Raw genomic sequence first — 16191 nt, 5'->3', positions numbered from 1 at the left:
AGCTTGCACGTAACTAATGGCTTTTCTCTTGCTGCTTTTAAGATTCTCTCTTTGAATTTAACATTTGGCATTTTAATTATGCTGTGTCTTGGTGTGGGACTTTTTGAGCTCATTTTGTTTGGGACTCTCTGAGTTCATTCTGTTTGGGACTCTCTGAATTTCCTGGGGTTGTATATCTATTTTCCTCCCCAAGTTAGTGAAGTTTTCCATCATTATTTCTTCAGATAAGTTTCAATTCCTTGCTCTCTCTCTTCTCCTTTTGGTACCCTTATGATGCAAATGTTGTTATGTTTGATGTTGCCCAGAGGCTTCTTAAACTGTCTTTATGTTTTTGGATTCTTTTTCTTATTGCTGCTCTGATTGGGTGTCTTCTGCTACCCCCTCCTCTATGTAGCTGATTTGATCCTCCATTTCATCCATTCTGTTGATTCCCTTTAATGTACTCTTCATCTCAGATATTGTGTTCTTCATTTCTGACTGGCTCCCTATTATGTTTTCCATCTCCGTTTTTATGTTTTTTATCTCTTTGTTAAAGTTTTCACTGAGCTCATCTACTCTTCCCTTAAGTTCCTTGAGCATCCTTATAACCAGTGTTTTGAACTCTGCATCTGGTATATTGCTTGTCTTCATTTTGGTGAATTCTTTTCCTGGGGTCTTGTTCTGTTCTTTCATGTGGGACATGCTTCTTTGTCTCCCCATTTTGGCTGCCTACCTGTTTCTGTTTCTATATATTAGGTAGGGCTCCTAAGTTTCCTGGTCTTAGTAGAGTGGCTTTATGTAGTAGGTGTGCTGTGGGGCACCTTGGCACAGACCTTGGAGGGGTCCAGCCTCAGGCCAAGTTCAACCGCAGCCTGTGCACCTCCGGGGCCATCTGGTAAGAGTCACCAAGCAATCCACATACAGTTGCCACCTGTGCTGGGCTTATAGGTGCCAAGTCAGAAACCGAGGCTGGCTGCCACTGGTACAGGACGTGGGGGTGCTCAGCAAGAGGTACAGGGCACACTAAGGCCAGATGCTGCTTCTTTGGGTTTTGTGAGCCTTTGAGAGATTTAATGAAAGTTCACAGCAGGAGCCATGATAGCCCATTTGTATGGAATAAGATTACTGGAAGTTGCTTGGGTGGGCCCACAAGTGGGGAAAGGCAGAGTCTCAGGGAACCCCCTGGGTAGAGCGACCTGTGTTATCTAGGTTGATGGCTCCTGCATCTGCAGGCTGGAAGCAGGGAGGGCTCAACAAAGGAATAATGGTTTCTGCCTGAACCTCTGTCTGGGCACAAGCTGCCCCTCCAGCCCTCGCCCTGAAGCCCAATAGCTCAGCACCTCCATTTGTATCCCTGGTGCCCCTCAGGCAGCTGCCCTAGAGCTGGAGCTCAGAGAAAGCGAGTCCATCAGAGTAAATCCGGGTGTGGGCCCTTTAAAAGAAAGATCTTCACTTCCTGCAGCCCTCGGTATTACTCAGCCACAATCTCCACTGGTTTACACAGCCAGAGGTTGTGGGGACTTCTCTTCCTGGCACTGGAACCCTGGGCTGAGGAGCCCACCGTGTGGCTGGGACCCCTCACTCCTCAGGTAGGGGAGGGGGCTCTGCAGCCAAGATAGCCCTCCCAATTCTCCATTCCCACAAGTGGTTGTGGGATCGTGCCGTTTCTCATTCCGCCCCTCCTACCCTTTTGAGGTGATCTGTTATTTGAGGTGACCTAGTTGTAGGGCTTCTGTCCAGCCAGACCTCTGATGACTCCATGTACTGATTGCTCTGTAGTTTTCTTATAATTTTGGTGTAGTCGCTATAGGAAATGTATACAGCCTCTACCTTCAACACCATCTTGAATCCTCACTCTAACATATATATTTTTGACTTTCCTTTGCTGGCTTGTGGGCTGTGATCACCTCCTTTTTTAATTAACAAACTATTTTTTAGAGTAGTTTTAGGTTCACAGCAGAAAGGACTGAGTGTTCTTATATATCTCCTGTCCTAACAGGAGATATATGTAGGATCTCCCTAAATATCAACGTCCCTCACCAGAGATGTATATTCATTATAATCAATGAACCTATCCTGACATATCATTGTCATCTAAAGTCCATGGTTTACATTAGGGTTTACTCTTGGTGTTGTATAATCTGTGGGTTTTGAGAAATGTATAATGACATGTATCTATCATTTAATATTGTACAGAAGAGTTTTATTGTTCTAAAATTTCTCAGTGCTCTGCCTATTCACCCTTCCCTCACCCAGACCCCCTAATCTTGTTGCTGGCTTCATAGCTTTGCCTTTTTCAGAATGCCATTTGGTTGAAATCATATAGTTTGTTTATTTTTATAATGGTGACATTGTTTAACAAAATTCAGTAAGTTTCAGTAAATTCAGTAAGTTTCAGGTATACAATTCAACAGTAAGGCACATATATATATTGCATTATTAGATTTCTTTCTGTCGCCACATATTTGACTCCTTTTACCCCATCTACCTCCTCCCTCCCCCTTCCCTCTACCCTCTGGTAACCACTAGTCTATTGTCCATGTCCATGAGTCTCTGTTTGTTTGTCCTGTTCATTTGTTGCTTTTAGGTTTATATCCCATATATAAGTGATATTATGTGATTTTCCACTTTTTCTGTCTGGCTTATTTCGCTTAGCATGATTATCTCGAGGTCCATCCATGTTGTCACAAATGGCAGTATTTCGACTTTTCTTATGGCTGAGTAATATTTCACTGCGTATATGTACCACAGCTTCTTTATCTAATCGTCTATCATAGGACACTTCAGTTGCTTCCATGTCCTGGCCATCGTGAATAATGCTGCTACGAACATTGGTGTGTAAATATCTTTTCAGATATGGGTTTTAAGTCTTTGGGATAAATACCCAGTAGAGGGATTACCGGATCGTATGGTAGATCAATTCTTAGTTTTTTGAGGAACCTCCATGCTGTTTTACATAGTGGCTGTATCCATTTGCCGTCCCACCAGCAGTGAATAAGGGTTCCTTTTGCTCTGCATCCTCTCCAACATTTATTATTACTAGTCCTGTTGATTATAGCTATTCTAACAGGTGTGACATGGTATCTTATTGTGGTTTTGATTTGCATTTATTTCCCTAGTAGCTAGTGATGTTGAACATCCTTTCATATGTTGGCCATTTGTATGTCTTCTTGGGAAAAGTGTTTGTTCAGGTCCTCTGTCCATTTTTTAATTGGATTGTTTGGTTTTTTTTGTTGATATTGAGTTGTATGAGTTCTTTATATATTTCACTTTGTATAATATGCACTTAAATTTCCTCCATGCCTTTTCATGGCTTGCTAGCTCATTTATTTTTAGCACTGAATAATATTCCACTTTCTGGATTCACCATAGTTTATTTATCCATTCACCTATGAAGGATATCTTGGCTGCTTCCAAGTTTTGACAATTATGACTAAAACTGCTGTAAATATCTATGTGTAGGTTTTTGCATGGTCATGTTTTTAACTCATTTGCGTAAATACCAAGGAGTGTTATTGTTGGATCAGATGATAAAAGGATGTTTAATTTGGTAAGCAATTGCTAAATTGTCTTTGAAAGTGGCTGTTGCAATCACTTCTTGCTTCTGCTTTTGCATCTTTAGCTTTCCTCTATACGTTGTGTGTGTGTGTGTGTGTGTGTGTGTGTTGTAAAACAATAACATGAGATTACCCTCTTAAAGTTTTAAGTGTACAGTACAATATTATTAGTATATGCACATTGTTGTACAGCAAATCTTTAGAACGTTTTCATCTTGACTGAAAATCTATACCCATTGAGCAGCAAATCCTTATTTTCCCTTCCTTCCAGCTCCTGGCAACCCCAATTTTACTTTCTGCTTTTATGAGTTCGACTACTTAAGATCTTCATATAAGTGATCATACAGTATTTGTCCTTAACGAACATATGATCCAGCAATCCCACTTCTGAGTACTTATCCAAAAAAATTGAAAATAGGATCTTGAAGAGATATTTGCACTCCAGTGTTCATTGCAGCATTATTCACAATAGTCGAGAGCCGGAAACAACCTAAATGTCCATTAATAAATGAATGAATAAAGAAAATGTGGTATATATATAAAATGGGATGTTATTGAGCCTTAAAATAGAAGAAAATTCTGTCATATGCTTCAACATGAATGAACTTTGATAACATGCCATTTCTGCACTTTTTATCTCTTCTTTCCAACACCTTGTAGTCAATGCAGCAGGATAACTAAGTTTGTTAAATTGGTGTCTAAAATAAAAGTAAATAGATGTATAGATATGATCAACTAGATCCTGTGATGCACACACCCACATCTATATGTATGTACTTAGAGACTTTTCTTGATTATCCTTATTTTTATTTTTATTATTTATAATACACACTGTTATACTATTACAATTAATATAAAGAATATAAGTAGGAAACAGGTATAAGCAAAAAATGTTGCATAAAATGCATGGAGTTGAAAATATGTAATAAACAGCAATAACGGTTTAGGTAAACTTTGTAAATTAAATCTACTGTTCAGAACATATTTGGAGAGGTCTCTGATGCCTGTCGTCATTAGCTGATTAGCTGTCATTTTTATGCCCTGATTAACATGAGAGAGGTGAGAAAATTTTGTTTACTTTTAAAATAAATTTTGAGTTGTGAGAGATTTTTAAAATTTCATCATCGTGTCATTATGATATTTTTTTTTCATGAAAGTGTCACCTGAGGGGTTCTCAAAGTATGTCAGAATGAAAATTTCAGTTGGCACAAAAATAACTGTGTCTTAAAATATCATTTACTTCACCTCACTCACTTTTTCCCCTTTTTGAACCTTTTTGTGAAAAGAAGTATGTCTGTACTTTGCTCCCTGTAAATCTCCAGAGAGCCAGTTCAATGAGAACTTAATAAGTTTCCTTCAAATCACACACCCACACAGCTCTTTTTCAAGTTTTCATATCTGATGTGATTTATGTTTCATTTAATCACAATGTTTAGCATTTCCACACTTTTCAGGGAATTAGACTAGAATTCATGAACGTGGCCAGTAATACTGCAGCTAGTTTTGACTCTCCATCCCCCTCACTGCCTCATTCGGGAAGGCAGCATTGCAGAATGAAACGGTGGGTCTTCAACGGATAAACCAGGGAAGTTCATGAAATTTTATGAGGCTCAAGCAAAGAATAATAACTTTTAATAATCTAAAATATGAGCATGATTGGTTCGTTGATCGAGGACCAAAACTTTTTTTAAACTTAGCTTTTGGAACTGTTTTTGTATTCATATTTACAAAGTAAATACCAATACCAATTTAGGCAAATACAGTCTCTCCTTCTGCGCGCGCGCGCGCGCACACACACACACACACACACACACACACACATATAGATTTGGTATATAGTAGCCACTCAATAAACATAAGAAGTGTTATTATTACCAATATTTTTTAATTATCATCTTAAGTCATCAGGTGAAAAAAAATTTCTTTTGAGTAGTAGTGAGAAATTTCTCCTGTGTAATCTTTGTTTCTCTTGATGAGAAATCTGTCTTGTTTTCATTATTTTAGAATCTGTAGGTTCTTACTGATATTTTATAATGTGTGGAGCTGATTTCATGTTTAGTTATATTTCATATTCCATCATGTTTGGGGCATTTACCTGAAGGACATGAGCTGTCCTGTTGGGTTTTCATGGATGGCACCTTACATTACGGTTGGGGGCACATTGTGACGTAGAAGGGAGGGGTCTAATGCTCTTCCCATTTCTTGTTCTCCTGATGTTTTGTCACTGCTCACACATGTTTATTTCTGAGGAATTCTTTACTTTAGGAGAACTCTGTCTCATTACCTCTTCACATCAACATGGAAAATAAATCAAGGACAAATATAGTCTCACGTTATATAAGTCAGTAGTTTTAATTAATCACAGATGTGTGTTCAACAAATGAACAGAGGGTGTTTAAATGTCATAACAAGATCAGAATTAGAATTCCGGTGAAGGCCAAGCATATGCATTTTAACAAGCTTTATAAGTGATTCTAATGTCCATTTAAAATTTTAAATCACTGATCTAAAGCAACCTAATTATAAATATATATACTCTCACTGTTCAGTCATTCACTGAGGCAAATTCCATTGGATACACAGTTCCATGGGCTGTTCTTTCTTTCAGGAAATATTTGAATGGCCATTGATGGGTATATTGAGTGTTTTTTGTTTTCTATTTCATTGATTTCATTTTAATCTTTATTATTTCCCTTCTTCTGTTTACATTTGATTTTTTTAAATTTTAGTGTTTTAAGATGTAAATCATATTCATTGATTGAGAAACTTCTTTATAAATGATGTGCTGAGGTATTTTTGATGAATTTATCCCTTTATCATTATAAAATGACCTACTTTATTCTGTATAATTTTCTTTGCTCTGCAATTACTTTTTCTGATACTAATATAGCCACAAGAACTTTCTTTTGATTAGTGTTAGTATAGTATCTCTCTTTTTCATTTTTCATTTTTAATCTATTTATGTCTTTATATTTAAAGTGCATTTCTTGTAGGGAGCATATAGTTAGCTTTTGCTTTATTCTCCAATTGGACAATATCTGACTTTTTGTCTTTTTACTGTTGTATTCCCAGTACCAAGTAGATTTCTTAGCTTATGATGAACAAACTGATATTTTTTTCTTCTAAATAGCTATTATTACCCTTGTAGTTATATGAACACTATTATATTGTATGGAAGGTGCCAGCATCTTTCAAGCCATTGGTATCTTCTCCCTCAGAATTCCAACTTTCAAGTGTCTCTTTGTACACGTAAGTCTTATTTTCTATGGCCATTAGTTATCTTTTTATATAGTTTATAAGTGCAACCAATCCTGGAACTTGGGTCCACTGAAATAGTTAGAGATTTCGTTTTGTGGCAAGCATGAATCTGTACACAAGGCATGGCTTGGCATGAATAGAAAATCACATGCAACTTAAGGAAGTCATTGTTCTCTGTACTGTTTTTTCCTCTTTTCTCATTTAAGCATCTTTTTATTATTTTTCTCATTCCAGCAACTGTCTTTGGAAAGACATGGGATTTTTAAATTTTAAAAAATAAATCACATACCTTCAAGGAAGACAAATTTGTGCTCCAAATCCATGCTTTTGAAAATAAAGTATCTTATCTCCAGGTGGAAGTTAGGTGCATGAATGAGAGATGAATCGGGGCATAACTGTTGGTGAAACTCTTTTCTAGAAGGGGACCATATTGATACCAAGATATGGGAACAATCTAAGTGTCTATCAAGAAATGAATGAATAAAGAAGTTGTTTTATACATATATGCACACATACACAATAGAATATTGTTCAGCCAGGAGAAAGAAAGAGACTACATAAATGGACCTTGAGGGCAATATGCTAAGTGAAATAAGCCAGACAAAGACAAATACTGCATAGTATCACATGTGGTATATATATATTCAAACTCCTAGAAACAGAATAGAAAAGTAGTTGCCAGGGGCTGGGAGAATTAGGGAGAGGCTAGTAAAAGGTATAAAATAAGGTTTGAGGATCTAATGCATACCATGATAACTACAGTTGACAACATTGTATTGTATAATGGAAATTTGCTAAGTAGAACTGAAATGTTCTCAAAAGTAGAACTGAAATGTTCTCAAAAACAAAAAAGATAAATATGGGAGGTGATGGATGTGTTAATTACTCAATGGAAGGGAATCCTTTCACAATGTATATGTATATCAAATCACTTTATGTATTTAAATACTTTAAATACATTACAATTTTATATGTCAGTGATTTCTTAATAAAGATGAAATTAAAAATGGGTCATATGATCGGAAAAGCACAACTGTGGTGTTGGTAGGATAGGATATTTAAAACCGAAATTATATTGGAAAATCTGGGAACATTTCTTTTAGGGGGGCCGGTCTGAAATGACTTGCTATCTTTTAGGAGGCTCACCTAAAAGGATTGTGTTTATTTGACACATTACATATTTTTCCCTGAAAGAAACATAATTTTTCACTTTTCTCCATGAAAACTTATTTGAAAGCAATGTTATATCTGTGGATTAAAGCCTTGTTCATTGATTTAGTCAATAAGTGTTTAATACGATTCTATTAAGAGCTAAGTAGTATAACTTAATTTCTCAAAATCTCAGTATTCTTATCGACAGAATCATGATGATAATAACCTCCCTCACAGCATTGCTGTTGTAGGGTTGCAGTGGAACAATGCATGTGAAACACCAGCACAGTGACAGTTGTGGGGGAGTTTACCTATTTAATGCTAGACATTGATATTGGGGGTCCTTCGTGCTAAAGGACAAAAACCTCATTTTCAATCCTGACAAAACTTTTGGGCTGTCAAGACAATGTGCTAACTTTTATCTTTTAAAAATTATTAGTGGGCTTCTCTTTTTCTCTTTTAGTGTTCTTTCTCAAGCATTTATATTGTTATTAAAAGAGAGTATGTTTTGATTTTAAAAAATAGCCTAAGAAGGCAATTAATGAAATCTTTAGGATTTAATTCTTGCTTATTTAAAGATTAATCTGAGATTTTAAATTCGAAAAGAAAAAAGGAAGTATGTGACATCTTACAGTACAGTCAGCAAACAACACTATTCTAATTTCTGATCAATTATAAGAGCCAAGTAGCTGCTGCTGGGTTTTTAATCATCAATAAATTAAGCTTCCAAAAATTGCATCTCTCCTCATTCAATAAGATGAGATGATTTTTTTCCAACAATATGATTGGTCCTTTCTGCAGAGGGGCGGAGAGAACAGGACAGTCTAAAAAATGAATACCTTTCACTTGATAATGTTTAAAATCAGCCGAAGGGCAGAGTAACTAGAGGGTTGCTTTGGAAAGAACCAATAGAAAGCCTTGCGAGATCTGAGCAAATCCAGCCTGAGAAGACCCAGGAAAGAAACTTCCTTTTAGCAGGTCCCTAAATTGGTGAGTTTTAACAAGGGGATAGAATAACTAAGAAACGACAAATTCTAAGATTTACTGTCTGGAAAATACAACTTTGAGTTGCGTGGTCAGTTAAATGGAATTATGATGACAGCCAAGGCATGATTCATGGGACGCAGAGACAATGGTTCTTAACTCACTTTTAGGGGGTTTCTCCCTCTCTTTTTTTGTGAGATTGTAATAATTAGGTGTAAGTTAGAGCCATTCTGTCAGAATCTTTATTCTGAATACCGGAATTGTGCAATTGATGACGTTATTGGATTTTTTTTCTCTTGTTGAGTTTAGGCTGAAATCTACCAACTAATGCATATCGACTTATGTTTAAAAGGCATCTTGGAAACAGAGTTTTAAATCAGGAATAAAACAAGGGAGGCACCCAGCAATAGAATAATGAGAGACTAAAACTGCAGCTTCTGATCTCCCCTAAGTACTCTGAGTGTCTTGGCAAAGTAACTGTCTTTCTAGTCTATTTGTTGCTCCCAGTTTTTTTTAAACCTTGTGTGGCATGGATCATTTCTTTTTAAGAAAGAATGCATAGATTCTATTATTGAAAATTCTCAGCTATTTCATGTTGACCATTATTATTACTGAGGGCAACTTTGTAACTATAGGTCACAGCTAACATGATCTGTAGAGATTATATAAGCCCAGAGCAGGAGCACTCAAATTTGGGAAATAAGTAGGGGATTTCTGACCATGTATTTCAAAGTTATTTGATTTTGCCTGAGATTACTTTTACGGTAGAATTTAAGGGTTGGAGGGGAAAAAAATGTCCACAAGGAGGGTGCAGAAAAAGGGTGTTTTCAGTTCGAGAAGGATTTGCAGGTCCTGTGTCCTGTGATGATGCGAACGGGAGTCCTGAGGTTCTAGTTTCATCTCCAGGGTTTAAAGTCTCCCAGATGCTCTCAAGCTACTCTCTAGGCCAGGTGCTACTCTGATTATCTGCAGAGGTTTGGGCTATTTGATTGCTTCTTTAGAAAGAGCTCTTGGATGTATGGGAAGTCCCCTGGGAGAGGAGGAGGAGAAAGAACCCCACGCCAGAGCTGGGCAACATTGTCTGGTACTTGAGTTGAAGGGGCCTCGTGTTCTGAGATTGAAAAGTATCGAGGGCTGGAAATTAAAATAGTAATTATTATATGAAATATTTACTTCATCCCCTTTGCAGAAAGGGAGTTGGAGAGGATGTGGAATAAATCAATTGAAAAGTTATTACTCAGAAGTTAGAAAGAGAAGAGATGGTTAAAATAGGAGTTAAATGACAGGTGACACTTTTAAAACATTAATATTAACATTTAAGACAATATTAAAGCAGACATCTCTATTGTTTACAATTCTCTCATTACCCTTGACTTGTCAGTTTGCTTCAAGCTGAACTGCTTGGGAATAAATTGACACAGAGGTTATTATTCTCAACAGACAACTCTGCCTCTTTTTCACATGGCTTAGAAGATATTGAGTTGAATTGATTGCTCTCTTGCTGGCTTGGTTCTGCAGAAGAAATGTTTTTATTTTCCTTCCTTTTTTCCCTCCCTCGCTTCTTCTCTCCTTCCCTCCCTCCCTCTTACTTCCTATATTTCCTGCCATATTTCTAGTTAAGTGGGTTGAAAAAAGCACAACGATTTTCATTTTCAGTATCATGTTGAACATGGCAGAAAAACGTGAAGAGTGCACGTGCATTTCTGTTTGACAGCCAGCCTCAGCTGATCATTAGTTTTCATTGTGGCTGTGAACATTTCCCTGGTAGAGAAGGCGAGACTCTCATTAGCACTAACAAACAGATAAATGTCACTTCTCTGGAGACCTGGATTGGGGGTATTTCAGCCTGTGAATTCTTTATTTCTGATTGTTGCTTTATTGAAGAGCTTATAGGTTCATTTTAAATAAATACTATATCTTATATATATACAAAATAATCTGAATCTTTTCACTAGCATACAGATTTGATCTACAACATATTAGTATGGGTATTATTACTGTTTGATACATATTAAGCACCTGTAGCTACTGACACAGAAAAAAATGATTGTGAAGAGTAGGCTTACACTTATTGAATTTACAGAACACTCAGTAATCAAGAAGAGACAAAATTTCTGAGGAGAAAACCCATGAGGTATCACCTGGGGCCTCAACCTATGGCTGACACACATCCAAAGCAGTGCTAGGCATATAATCAGGAGCACGGATGTTAGCTTCTACCTGTGTGGTGAGATTTCAGGAGTATGAGTAGAGAGTCCTTTGCAGAAAAAAATATTCTTTCTCAGCTCCTGTGATGTACCCCGTTAATGGCAAAGCTCCAACGGAAGTAACTCATGGACTTAGTAGGGGCCTGCCACGTAATCTGTGGTCACTAAATATTTATACAAATGAATGAATGAGTGTAAAATTCTACTAATATGATAAATAATCTGTAACAAGCTTTTTATTAAAATATGGACAATAAATATTATAAAAGTAACACACCAATGTTACACAATTAGAAAATGAATATATCAAGTGTTCTCCCCATAAAAAGTCAAGAAAAAATTACTCCTAACATCACTATTCATAATAACTATACTATCACTATTCATAGTTTTAAAAAATTAAGCCCTCAACATATATCTATGTATTTTTTCTATACTTTTCTTTCTCCTTAAAAATGTCTTATAACTCTGATAATTAGCTTTTTTCCCACCAAATAGATTGTGAACATCCTATGTCAACAAAATGTATCAACTCCATTTTCCTTTAGAGAAGAATCTGATAGGTAAGGACCAGGGCGATGGCGTGCCTTGGTGTGATGCTCACATGTGGAAGGCCCAGCTGGGGCTAAAGAGGAGAGGAGAGAGACTAGAACAAAGGAACTAAAGAAAACTCACTTTCTGGTGTTTAATAAAGCCCTTCTTGCCCACAATGATGGGCCTGCGATGGCTGATTTTCCAGGCCAAGGTGCAAGAAAGTTTGATCCTGAGTTGCTGGTCCCTCACCATAAAACACTAGCTTAAGTGAGTGACACAAATTTCTGAAGTTGATGTCAAAATGAATTTAATTTAACCACAGACCCTTTTTTCTGCAGGCTTGTTGTGGGTAATTCTTAAAGACAGTAGTAAAAATGGGCACTCACTCGACAAAGACCTGTATAAGCCATCTCTAGGACGTATACATTTTTTAAGAACTGTGATGCCTTTCTTACATTTTATCAGGCTTCACACTAAGAAATTTTACTCCTAGAGGATAAGTATTTCAATTTTTGCTGCTCATTGTTCTTTGCCATCCTTTCCCTAACTCTTAGATGCTCCTTTGTTAAATTTTTGGACATTTCATGGACTTCCATTTTCTTTCAAAGATACCCATGGGTTACGTTGTTTCCAGCTCCCTCCTCTGTGTTATAGTTGATATAACCTGTGCTACACCTGTTCTCAGCTCCCATGGCTGCTGCCAGGTATCAAGTAACGACGTTCACAAACTCCTTCATGTTAAAGCTTGCGTGGGTGATAGATTCTAATCTTATGTTCTCAGATAAAATACATCTAGAAATACATTTTTGGGTGATAAGGCTTTAAGGCAAAAAAAAAAAAAAAAAAAGGAAAAGGTTTCGGTGGCCAGAGCAGGCCAGTAGCAAAGCTCATTTTGGGCAGAATACTTTCTGATACTCGGTATAAGTAGCTATCCACAGAGTCCATGCTTTTTGCTAACTCTCGCCTTAAGGCAGTGAAAATGTAGCAAGTCAAAGGGAAAGTTTATTGCCTAATAGTTTTTGAAGCTAATTTTAACTAAGACTGGATAAAGTTGAATCGTGTGACTGTCATCTTTAATACTAATTTATTGTGTTTATTTCCTCTTAGGAGATGACACTTTGCTGTTTTATTTTCCATATCTGCTAAATATCCATTTTGTAAGTCCATTCAGTTTAGGTATGTGAAGATGTGGGTCTGGCTATACCTTAAGTTATGCCTTAATTTTTATTGTGGAATCATAGATTTTTTTCCCCAGGTCAGTCCTAGTAACTAAAAAATATTTATAGCTTTTATGGGCGATGAAGGGTGGGGATGTTTTCATATTTTTCTATAATAAGCTGTTACGAGAATAGTCTTAAGAAATATTATTCATGGTCAAAGGACCATGAAATAGCACAGGTGAGGGCAGTAGAGTATATCTCATTCCTTAAAGGATTGTGTTAATGCGAATGACCACATATAATTTACTCCAAGAGGTTGTCTTTATACCTTTGGATAGAATCATAAATTCAGGAGAGATCTTGAGAATATGCTAGATGAGACACTTCCCTTGCAACTCCCTTATACCTTCTCTGAAATAATAGATTCTTCAAAGAATCACTTGCAGTGGTATGCAGTATTTTCCCAACAACCAAAAAATTCTTTATTATTTCCATTTAAAGTTAAGTTTCTCTAGATGCAGTATACTTTTAGAATTCCCAAATCATAAATGTGTTAAATTCTTAATTCTTTAGTACAGTTTTACTGAGGCAGCATTTCCCCATGGACCCTCTTGGAGATGATCTCTTTGTAGTTACCACAGTCTCTGGAAGTTGTCCCCAAACCACAGTATTTAAGAACAACTAGAGCACAGTCAACAATTAGTATACAAAAAAAAAGAAAAAAAGAAAAAAAAGAACAAAACTAAGTATATAGATGATTCAGATGTGCAGCTGGTTGAGAACCATTGGTTTTGATTATAGTATGGTATCTCAGGGAACTGGGGGATGTGGATGCACTGGGAGAGAGAGAATGGGACACTACGTGCCACAAGCAATCTTCAAACATAGGAGGTAAAACAGGGAAGAAAATAACAGTGAGATAACTCAGAAAACAGGGAAGAAAATAACAGTGAGATAACTCAGGCTCATTCAATTCTGAAAAAACAATTCCCTAAAACAGATCTCTGAAATCAGGACTTCATGTTGCATTCATTACAGTAGGTAGTACAGTTAAAGTTCTACAGAAACACTCGTGATTTTTGCTTTGCTCCATCCTGCTTTTATCTTTCTCAGATGATGAAACAACATCACCACAAAGTAATAATGACCCTAGAGCCAATGCTCTTTCTCTGTGCATTGGTACCTCTGCCCTCTTCCTTTAGGACGAAAAGTTATTCTATGCATGTGAAGGTAAAAAAAAAGATAAAGAATTAAGTCAATTAAGCACGACTAAGTACACTAAGAGTGCTTTAGGGAGTAGAGAGAAAAGGGGCTTCTCTCTCAAGGATCTATTGAAGGAGCCATTTCTATCTTCTGAAGGATGTGGACCTATGGACAGGGGCCTGAAGTCAAGTGGAAATTGAATAGACTAAGAAGAAAGGAGACAAACATTACATGTAGGAGGAACAGCATGTGCAAAGTATGGATTTAAAAATGAGCCTGTATTGTATGAGGAAGAGTGAAGGGTCCCCAAGTAGACAGTATATTCAGGGTTCACTATCTCCTTCTCTCATATAGCTTTAGGAAAAAAATGGAAATACCTATCCTCAAATATTTTCTAACCAAAATTGAATAATAGCACAAATTTTGATAAATGGATCCAGGAAAAAAAAAAAGCCCATACATGATATGTCAAGAGCAACTCTTTGCCAGGCATTCTTGGTCCTACAGAACAAGTTCTCATTTTACCAAGTCAAGGTGGCTATTACTCCTCACCATTATAAACTATTACAATGAAGGCAGTCTTCTATCCCTTATACGCTTTATTTTCATTTTTGCCTCTAAATATTTGTTCATGTTATTCCCCCATGGAAAATACTTTCCATAATTCTCACAACTTCTTAAAGCCCCTCGAGGCTCAGCTGAGGTTTTTCAACATCATTATCAATGCCAACACATTGAGTCTTACTCTGTGTAAGGCCTTGGTGACCTCCAGGTATAGAAAGAACAATTTTTGATATTAAGACACGTTAATATAAACATGCAGTATAGTTAATTTTCCAGATCACAATTCTTTATGTCATTTATATAACATAATTATTTCCTGACTTTGGAAAATTATTGTCTAAAGCCAAATAAGGCATCATTTAATTGTTTTACATTCTCGGATTATTATTATCTAATAAATAGTTGCATCATGTTTCTGTCTGAAATAATAGTTATACTCCTTAAGTCTAGGGAACATGATACACAGTTCCTATCTTACCTCACAGTGCTGGGTTAATACTAGATGTTCAATAAATACTTCAATTGTTACACGAGCATACATTTATTTAGCATAAAACCCTGAGAAAATTTGTCATAGAATAGCTATGTCTTCATGGATGGACAAGTTTGAGAAAAGTAAGTGTCCCAGCACATAATGATTAGACGAGACTCCCTATTTACAATGCTCTTTCAAATCCAATATCCTATTGTTCCTGAAGCAAGCATAAGTGTCAGGTAAAAACGATAATGGCCCATTTTATAGATGAAGTGAATGTGGTCCAGAGAGTTGAAATGATCTGCTCCAGATGAGAGGATGAGTGTCACAGCTGGACTTAGACCCTCATTTTATGATTCTGAATGCAAAGTGGAAGACAGGATGAGACAGCCAGTGGGCAGGAGGAGTCTGTGATAAGGAGAGAATTTACCAGGAGAAGGGACAATGCAAGGGTAATTAGGAGTTCTGAAGGTCTTAAGATGGGGCGGAGTTCACTTCCTACAGCTTCCCCCACTCCCTTGGGAAGAAGGATTTTGAATGAACATTAACCACGTGACTATCCTCAAGCCATGAGTGGAAGTAGACAGTAGCTTCATCCAAATGGGAACCAAGAGGGTCACGAGTAGGTCGAGAAATCCTATTTCAGCTGTAAATCGGCAGTCAGCAAGGAGTTAAATCTGTGTGTTTTGGAAAAGTTGATTGGCATTCTTAGATATCCGCTGATCATCCTGTCAACAATTGTGGGGCATACAAATAACTGTAAATTCCACTTGCAGGCTTATAAGGTCTGCCCCAGATTGCTTCCTAGAGGGCTGAATAGTGACATCTAATGGTTCAATTTGAAATAAGCAAGTTCAAAAGTGGTTGGAAAATCCACATTACTATTTCTCCTCCTTTCCAAATAAGTAATAACGGTCATTCCAAAGGAAGTCATGACAGTATGCTTTATCTCAGGAACAACACACACCACTCCAACCTTCAGTATTGGGAGCATTGTGTGACATGTTTGCATAGGGCCCACCAAAAGCTTTTTTTAAACCTTTGAAAATCAAAATGTATTAGAAGCACTACAAAGGCCTGTGTGTTTTGGGAGGTCATCATTGCTCAAGATTTCATCC

Source organism: Pteropus alecto, unplaced genomic scaffold, assembly GCF_000325575.1.
Source record: "Pteropus alecto unplaced genomic scaffold, ASM32557v1 scaffold7, whole genome shotgun sequence".
In the NCBI taxonomy this organism is placed as follows: domain Eukaryota; kingdom Metazoa; phylum Chordata; class Mammalia; order Chiroptera; family Pteropodidae; genus Pteropus; species Pteropus alecto.
This window is presented reverse-complemented; position numbering follows the sequence as displayed.